Source organism: Vicia villosa, unplaced genomic scaffold (genome assembly GCF_029867415.1).
Source record: "Vicia villosa cultivar HV-30 ecotype Madison, WI unplaced genomic scaffold, Vvil1.0 ctg.001588F_1_1, whole genome shotgun sequence".
Classification (NCBI taxonomy): domain Eukaryota; kingdom Viridiplantae; phylum Streptophyta; class Magnoliopsida; order Fabales; family Fabaceae; genus Vicia; species Vicia villosa.
Window position 1 is genome coordinate 324,720 of NW_026705667.1, and position 9,412 is coordinate 334,131.

The 9,412-nt window shown below is 39.8% G+C and overlaps 1 non-coding gene across 1 annotated transcript; it reads right to left on the reverse strand.

Annotated features, from left to right (window-relative positions):
- Positions 1-8,464: 8,464 nt before the first annotated feature.
- LOC131635912 (small nucleolar RNA R71) lies at positions 8,465-8,571 on the reverse strand. Its single transcript, XR_009293904.1, has one exon. It is a non-coding gene; the product is annotated as a small nucleolar RNA R71 (small nucleolar RNA).
- Positions 8,572-9,412: the final 841 nt, after the last annotated feature.

Sequence of the window (9,412 nt, forward strand, 5' to 3'; positions counted from 1 at the left end):
GGTGCCCCCTTTAGGGGGCATGGAGTTTTCTGATTGTAGCTTGATCTTGTTTGTAATTCTCCCTGATTCTTCTTCTGTGAGCTTTTGTCAGATATTGGTGCGGAGGAATCGTCTTGACTGATCTGATGGAGAGGAAGAGTGGTAAGAGTCTTGGTAACCAGGGATGCACATGCATGAATGCAAATATGTTAATGAAGATGCAAATGTAGCATAAATCAGGATCAAGGATCAAGGCCTCTTGGATAGTAGCTTCTCATGGTCAATAAGATATGGTCGAACCCTCTAGATTCAGAGGTTCGACGTTGCTTTCTGGATAAATAGCTTGTGCATAAGTCAAAGATGGTCGAGCCCTCCAGATTCAGAGGTTCGACGTTGATTCTGATAGATAACCTTTGCATAAGTCAAATAAGGTCGAACCTTCCAGATTCAGAGGTTCGACGTTGATTCTGATAGATAACTGATGTAGAACTTCTGTATAAGTCAAGTGTCCCAGGATCAAAGGTTCGACGCCTTTTGTTGAATAGCAGAAATCCGGGTATGATGAAGGTCAGGTTTCCTGTCCCACCCCAATCTCACAGGTATGTAGTCTAGACACGGACAAGTGGTCCCTAATGGTCACCAGGGTCTACAGTTCCCATGGGGTACAAAGTGTTTGAGGCAACAAGCGTGCCAGACACAGTGTTCCATGAAAGAACCTCGCCCAGTTGTGGTACCCCATATTGAACTCATCCATAGCAAGCGCTACGGTAGTCAACATGAGCATCCACGCTAATCCTATGTGTCACTTGGCCTGGGTAGTGGGCCTTTTACCTCATACAACCCCCCACCTGCAAAACAGAACAGAAGACCCCAAGGAACACAGAATATAATCCATATGCATGATGTGCAAATAGAAATAAACATGATATGCAGGCAAAGAATAAGCATGCAAACATATATACAAGGTATAGACATAAAAACAAGTAAACACCCAGTAAATAAACAAACAAACGTAGGCTAGGATCGACTTGCTTAGGTGTCCCCAGCAGAGTCGCCAGCTGTCGCACGCTCGCGAAATGTGAACAGAGTCGCCACCAATATATTTATCCCATAAAGGGAAAGGAATATCAGAAAACCTAAGATGGATAAGAACGAGGTCTTTCGACCAGAGATAGGGTACGGGAGTCGGTTACGCGAGGGGAAGGTACTAGCACCCCTCACGCCCATCGTACTCGATGGTATCCACCTATGTTTGTTGCTATCTAAAGGGTGTATAAATCTAAAGCTTAATTACTAAGGGAATGCATGCAAATGAAAGAAAAGAAACACGGGGAAAATAAGGTTTATAAATAGTTGTGCTCGCTTAGGCCCCGCGACCTAATGCCTACGTATCCTTTTCAGGAATCAGAGCGCCGTAGTTCGGCCCTTTAGTTTTGTTTGTTTTTGTGTTTTTTAGTGGACGAAGTTACATTCGCACTCCGCTGCTCGACCTCTGGAGTCTTAAGCTGGGAATGGAGCGGAAATAACATGTCCGATTAAAGAATGCCTCGGAGGCGAGATAGAGAAGAGAGTCTGAGCGTTTCGAGGAAATCCCTTAAGCAAGGGAAACTCGAGTTACTCTTTGGTTTGTGTTTTTTAGAGGTTGGGAACTTACGCCTGAATGGAACCCTTAAGCAAGGGAGCTCCAAGCACTCGAACATCCCTTAAGCAAGAGAAGTTACAAGCTTCCATTCCCTTTTTATTAGTCAAAGTATTTATTAGTCATTTTTTATGAGTTTTCTTGGTATTTTTTATGGGAAATTTATTTGGATATTGTTAGGTGTTTTAAAGTGTTGTAAAAGAAAAGAAACTAACCTAAGTATGAAGGGAATTTCTACCTAATGTTATCATGGTTTCTACCTAAGGTTAGGAATAAAAGAAACATGAAAATTAAAGTCACATCATGAGCAAACTTGAGTAAGGATACAATGGTACAAAAACTACACAAGCATGTAATGACAAGTCAAGAATATAGTACAAAAATGAACCAAAAATACTACTATTTTTATATTGATTTTTATGGGAGAAATTGAATTACAAGTCAAGTAAAAAGACTAAAAAACAAATAGCCTAAAAACTAATATTTTTAGTGATTATTTTTATATGTCAAAAATTGGTATTAAAGTCTAAAAATGATAGGAAGGAAATTAGCATTTATCACCTAAAAGAAATTGGCAAAAGAAATTAATAAAATCCAAAATAAAATGTAAACAGGGGTGCAAAACTGAATTGCAGGCTGGTGAATAGAAGTGAGGGCGCAGGCCCAGTGTCTGGCCCAGAAGGCGTTTTGTTATAGTATGCCAAAAATGGCAGCATAGGGCCTCAGGGGGGTGTGAGCGCAAATCAGGCCCAATGGATTGAGTTGATCCAGATTTTATTTGTTATTATTCAGAATAATAATAAAACAAACAATTAATTAAAAAAAATAAAAGAATTAAATGAAATTGGATTGGGAAATTAGGGTTCATTTGCGCCGTTTCACATTCATTTTCCCTCACTCAATTTCGTTCTCAGAACATTCTCTCTCGCGAACGGCGTCGGAGAAATTCCTTTCTCCGAGCGGCCGCCGCCAAACGGTACAGATCAAACCGATGTCTCCTTCCGTCTCTCTTATGTACTTCGTTTCACCGCTAGGTCTCTCAAATGATATAAATCCTAAAACCTTAGAAACTCGATTAAACGATGAAGACGGAGAATCTCGTGACAAAAGCATAGGGGAAACTTTAAGAGATATTCAATCTTTACAACGAAGAAGATGAAGAGCGGAGATTCGTGGTACTTACTTGAGGTGAAGGTCGCGATTGTGTGGTCGGCGAAATAAACGCGGAAGAACGATAATATTCTTCAGGTAACTCTCGATTCCTTGGTTCTCTCTGCTTTACGATTCCTCTTCCTTCTTCTCTCGTCTCTGACCTCTCTCCGTTTCGTCGTCTCTCCTTCCTTTTCTTTTCTTTGTATGATTTCTCCTTCTACTCTTTTTCTTGAATTTTTCTCTGTGCTGTGATTGCTCTGTGTTGAGATGAGAGTAGAGGATGACTTGTAAGTAGAAGGATGGAGGCCGAGCTCAAGCTTAATCGGAGCTCCGATTGTGGAGCTCCAATGGCTTCTGGAAACCGAGCGTATAGTGAGGGTAATTGAAGAGAGAGGTTGGAGAGAGATAATTTGCAGAGATATGAGTGTGAATTGAGAGAAGAGTGGGAAGAAGATGAAGATGGAGGTGAATGAGAGTGATGAAGATTAATAGAGAATGGGTGAGAAATGGAAGATGAAGATGAGAGAATAGATTGAGAGTGAAGAATTGTGTGTAGTGAAATGGCGTGGAGAGAGCTTGAAGAACTGTGCTGATGAATATATATATAGGTAACTTTCCTTCTCAGAATTCTGTTAGATTTTGAGATTCAGTTAGGATTTGTAACTGACTTTTTGAGAGTTTGTTATGGCAGTTAGAGTTGTTGTGAGGTTGTTGAATCTGTTAGTTAGTTCTGTTAGAACTTATAGGTTAACTGCTGGGAAAATCTGCTACTTGATGTTTTTGCTTTTTGATAGATAGTTATGGGGCTGATGTAATACGGTTTTTTTTTGGTTTGCAGGTTTGGCAGCTGCAGACTTGGTATGGATTAACCTGGTATGCTGATAGACCCGGTTTCCTTTTGTATGCAATGCACAGGTTGAATGGTGAACCTGTTTTTAAACTGACAATGTTCTGAATTTGAATTAATGACAAAATTCTTTGCTGCAGCCTGATTGTTTGTGCACATATGCAGGGTTATGGTAAGTACGGTGATGAGCGAAAGGCTTTGCAGAGGCTCACTCATTGGATGCAAGATGGAGTAACTCAAGGACTTGGAGAAAAGTAGATCCAGGACTTAGATATAATCTTGTAATGTAATAACAAAATATTTGTACTTGTATGCATTTTTCTTTTGCTGAGTGAACTTGAATAACATTAACCTTGTATAGATCGGATAAACTCAAAAATGTGAATGATGTAAGGTAGGGCTTTGACTGGTAATGAATCTGTATATGAACATGTATTGGTGACATTTGGTAATCGAACTTGTATATCTTGAAAATAGTGTTGAATAACTCTTGAATAAATAAACAGGCTTGAGTATCCTTGTACATGTCATATGCTCTAAGTTTCAAGTAGCTTGTTTCTCAGGAAATCCCACACAAATTCTTAATAATTCTAATCCATTATGGTATTCTTTGAATTCGAATCCACTTGAATTTCAAGGAACAAATCCTCGATTGGTTCCCCTCTTCAATGAAACCCTTATTCAATCTTAAATCAACTTGAGTGAGGTAGACCCTTTGAATAACCTCTGAATATAGATAAAAAAATTTAAGCAATAATAACTTCCAAGTCAACAAGATCTTTGATCCCAATATCAGATTTATTTACTAATGATGCATGGTGTGTTAGATGACTTAATGGACGAGATTATGGGATGCATAAGCCAATTAGAAATAAAATTAAGATGGGCAAATTTTGGGGTGCAACACCAAGTATACACTTAGATTAGCGTGGATAGTTATGTTGGCTCTCGTGGAGCTTGGCACGTAGGGTTGGCATAACATACCACAACCAGGAGAGAAATCAGTGAGGGGATCACTGTCCTGCATGCTTATTGCATTAGGCAGGCGCTCTAATTGTTTGTTCGAAATTCCTGGTGACCATTAGGGAAATCTTGTTTGTGTCTAGGATTCACACCTGTGAGTTTTGGGATGGGACAAGAAACCTTGGCTCCGACCTACCCGGATTGCTTTTTATGATCAGCGCCGAACTTTGGAACTTGTGCCGTTATTATGACAGTTTGTGTAGAATGTTCAGTTTGGTCTCAGAATCAGTTTGGTCTCAGAATCAGCACGACATTATTCAGATTCAGTGGAATCTTGTTCCCATATATGTGTACATCATAGCATCATAGCATGGTCGTATCATAATACACATGTTCAGTCAATTTCCAAGGAATCCCATCAGTGTTTCATCGTTCCTATCTTTACTTGCTTAAATCAACAATCAAATCTTGAAGATTCCTTGGAAATGATTGAACATAACATTGCATCCATTCATTCATACATGCATTCATGACAGGTAATCAGAGATGGAGTTCTTATTCTGAGTTGGCCTTCTCTACACTTGGCCTTCTCTTCAGAAATTTAATTCTGACTTCCCGATACTGAGCAACAATCAAGAGTTAGGCATGGAACAACTCCGTGAGAACTTGAATGAGATGAGAACAGAAATGGGGACCAACATGGGTTTGTGTATGGAGGTTATTCGAGCCATTTCTCTTAGACAAGAAGAGTTGAGATAGGTTCTTCAGAGGCCATGTACAGATGGTAATCTCACCCCAGGAGAAGGCCTTTGAAATCAGAATGTCTGAAATACTATTGAGGTTCCAATTTATGTCAAGGAGACTTCACATCATGAGAACAATTCGAGAACTTGAAGCCTTCAGGTTCCCGATTAATGAAACTGACAAAGAGTTCCACCCACTGGAATAAAGGTTGAAAGCCATAGAAGGTCATGACTTCGTTGATTTGGACGTTGTTGGTTTGTGCCTAGTGCCTGATGTTGAGATCAGAAAGGGTCATTTATACTCACTCCATAAGGTTTGGACATGTGAGCCAAAGTGGTGATTACCTCTCGTACATATTCGATGTTTGGGGCTCCCAACCGAGGGATAAGAAAGACGTACTCTTTCTTGAGCTTGAAACATTTGCATTGCTCAAATCCCTTAAGCATTATAAATTCTTGGGTGACTTCGTTGGAATCTTCTGCCAGGCAGTAATCAAAGGTGTTCTACATGGGTACACCTCTTATTCTCAAGGTTCTGCTTCATATCCTTGGTTACCTCCTCCTGGAGTTTCCTTTTCAGTAGACATTGCTTGTCAAGAAAGATAGAAAGAATATGAGGAATAAGTCGATGTAATCCCAATGCCTTGTGTCCCGTTGCTTCCTTGCTTGTCGGAATTTCACTTGGTTAAGGTTTGTGCTTTGGGTCTTCCTCACCACAGATAGCTCTCCTGAGTTCAATGACCATGATAACACGATTTTATATCGTATATTTAGCCTGAAATCCATAAATATTTATAGCATTTTCTGTTTATTATATTGTTTTATTATGATATTATGCGAGTATTTGCTTTGTTTCAGGTTTTACATTCTTATTGAAACTATTTGTGAAAAGGAGAGGAAATGGAGCTAAAATGACTACTATTTGTGCCTAAAAGATGAAAAAAAGGGTGCTGAAGTGAAAAAGGGGTGCAAAAGGAAACCCAAATGTGCAAAGCAATGACCCAGCCCACGAAGGATCAATTGTGCGTGGCCCAAATCATCCCAGCAAGTGGAGACGCACGTCTCCAAGGTTCTTCTGCCACGTCACCAAGAGGAGACGCCCGTCTCCAACTGCTCCTGGATTTTCTCCACTTGAGACGCACTTCTCAAGTCGTTCAAAGAGGTCTCCCCAAAAAGTGGAGACGCACGTCTCCAAGCCCCAGTCAGAGAAATTCCTGCTTTCACGCATTCCAACTGCAAAGGCTCGCCTATAAATAGAGGCAGATACTTCACTTCAACCAGTCTGATTTTCTGCTAACGAAGTGCTGCCGAAATTATTCCGCGACCGCTATTTTCTTTCCTGCTTTCAATTAAACCGTTTTATTTTCTCACAGCAATTTCTACACCGGAAATTGTTGTGAACCTTTTATAAATCTAGCCTTATGTTAGATTTATCCTTTTTATTCCTTGTTTTAAATTTCTATCCGTTTAATTCCGAAGAACGATCCAGCCAACCTGTGGTGGAAGTTCGGTACTTCAAGATTTCAATTCAGATTTATTTTATTTCAGGTTTATCATTTACTGTTTTATTTATTATTGTTATTGCATGATATATTATATGCCATTTAACATGCCTTTTATTATAAACCAAATTAATTTATGCATGCTTAACCGTATTAATATGTCTGGCTAATTAACTAAGATATCGGTATGTAAAGTAAGTTAACCGTGGGATCCGAAATAAATTGGCTTAATTATATTTTACTAAATATCACTTGTTTTTGGTTTGTATGTCTAATTTAATTAGTAAGTCTTAAAACCAATAGAGCGAAAGTTTGAGGGGTTAAGACGGTCAAAGGTTAAAATCAATAGAGCGAAAGTTTGAGATCTTTAACTGGATAGTGGACATAGGACAATAGTTTTAAGGATGGCGAAAGCGTATTAAAACTAATTAGAACTTATTTATTTTCAAAAAATGTTTTTACACCCGAGCGGGATGGCGAAAGCGTACGTTAGGGATATTAGCATGTTCCGAGTCAACAGAGCGAAAGTTTGAGATTAGGGGATTTAAATAGATAACAACTTCATAAAACGAGCATTTTAATAATTACGTTGTTTCCAAAAAGCTTTTCTAAAATCTAATGGGATGGCGAAAGCGTACGTTACGAGTTAGGATAGTAGTCTAAATCAACAGAGCGAAAGTTTGAGAGGAGGACTTTTAATCAATTGAATTAATAAAGATTTTTAATCGAATTATGCATTAGCCAATGGACCTTCGGATCACCTAAAGTTAAGCGAAATACATACTGATATCCGTCTATTATTATATTTCTTAATATTCACAATCACTTTCCTTTAGAAACAATCAAAATATTAGTAGCCTTAGCTTTACATAGTAACCTTAGATAACGGTAGATCGATTCATAGTCCTTGTGGATTCGATATCTTTTAAAACTACACGACACGACTGTGCACTTGCAGTCATAAGATTAATAGACACGTAAAGTCGCGATCAAGTTTTTGGCGCCGTTGCCGGGAACTATTTAAGTCGATATCGTAACTCACTGTTACACCGTAGAGACTAGGCAATTCTTTCCTTTCTTTCTGGACGATTGTATGCCAAATACTCGTTCACAAGGAGGAGATTTAATACAACGAATTAACGAGATCGAACGTTTCATTAATGTCAAACGTCGAGCTCGCAACCTTCCCGAAGTAGCACCAATTCCGATTAATCAGGAATTGAACTATACCGATCAAATCAATCAAATTACCCCGAAGTTAGAGATGGCTGCTATTCGTCCTCTTAGAGACTATGCCGCTCCTTCACGCGCTGAACCGCACTCAAGTATCGCACCACCTGCGATTGAGGTGAACAATTTTGAACTGAAACCTTCGTTGGTACAAGCTGTTCAACAGAACCAATTCTCTAGAAGCCCTGCAGACGACCCCAACCTCCATTTATCTGTGTTCGTGCAATATGCCGACACTGTCAAAGCTAACAACGTTAGTTCCGAAGCTATTCGATTACGTCTCTTTCCCTTCTCCTTGAGAGATAGAGCTAGAGCGTGGCTTCAATCCCTACCTTCTAATTCCATAACTACATGGGACGAATTGAAGAGAGTATTCTTAGCAAGATACTTTCCGCCTAGCAAAACCGCTATGCTAAGAGGTCAAATCAACGGATTTACCCAGAAAGATAACGAATCACTCTTCGAAGCTTGGGAACGATACAAGGACATGCTTAGACTATGCCCTCATCATGAACTCGAACCATGGCTGATCATCCATACTTTCTATGGTGGTCTCCTTTATAACACTAAAATGACTATAGATGCCGCTGCTGGCGGAGCATTAATGGACAAACCCCATGATGAAGCATATAATCTCATAGAGAACATGGCACAAAACCATTTCCAATGGGGTGGAGAACGAGCCGCTCTAGAGAAAACCCAAACCAAAGGAGGAATGTACGAAGTAAGTGGTATAGACCGCGTTAACGCTAAAGTAGACGCTTTAACTCAAAAGATCGAAAACTTAACTATCACTCCTTCAGCCACCGCTGCTGCCGTAGCACCTAACTGCGAGATTTGTGGATTAACTGGACACGCAGTTGTCGAATGTCAACTCTTGACTGGTATCCCATCTGATCAAGTAAATTATGCTCAAGGAAACCCTTATTCTAACACGTACAACCTTGGATGGAAAAACCATCCAAACTTTTCGTATAAGAACAACAACGCGTTGTACGCGCCTGGACAAGCACCTGCTGTCCCACCTGGCTATCAAAAAGTGCCTGTAGCTGCTCAAAACGCCCCTAGGAAGTCGAACCTAGAAATCATGATGGAAAACTTTATAGCTTCCCAACAACAAACCAATAAGGACTTCCTAAATCAAAACATCCACAATAGTGAGCAACTAAAACAATTATCGAACAAAGTAGATGCCTTAGCTACGCATAACAAAATGTTAGAAACTCAAATTTCACAAGTAGCTCAACAACAAGCACCTACTGCTGCTCCTGCTGGCACGTTTCCTGCTCAACCACAACCTAATCCTAAAGGACATGCGAACGCGATAACACTACAAAGTGGAACGAACTACGATGGA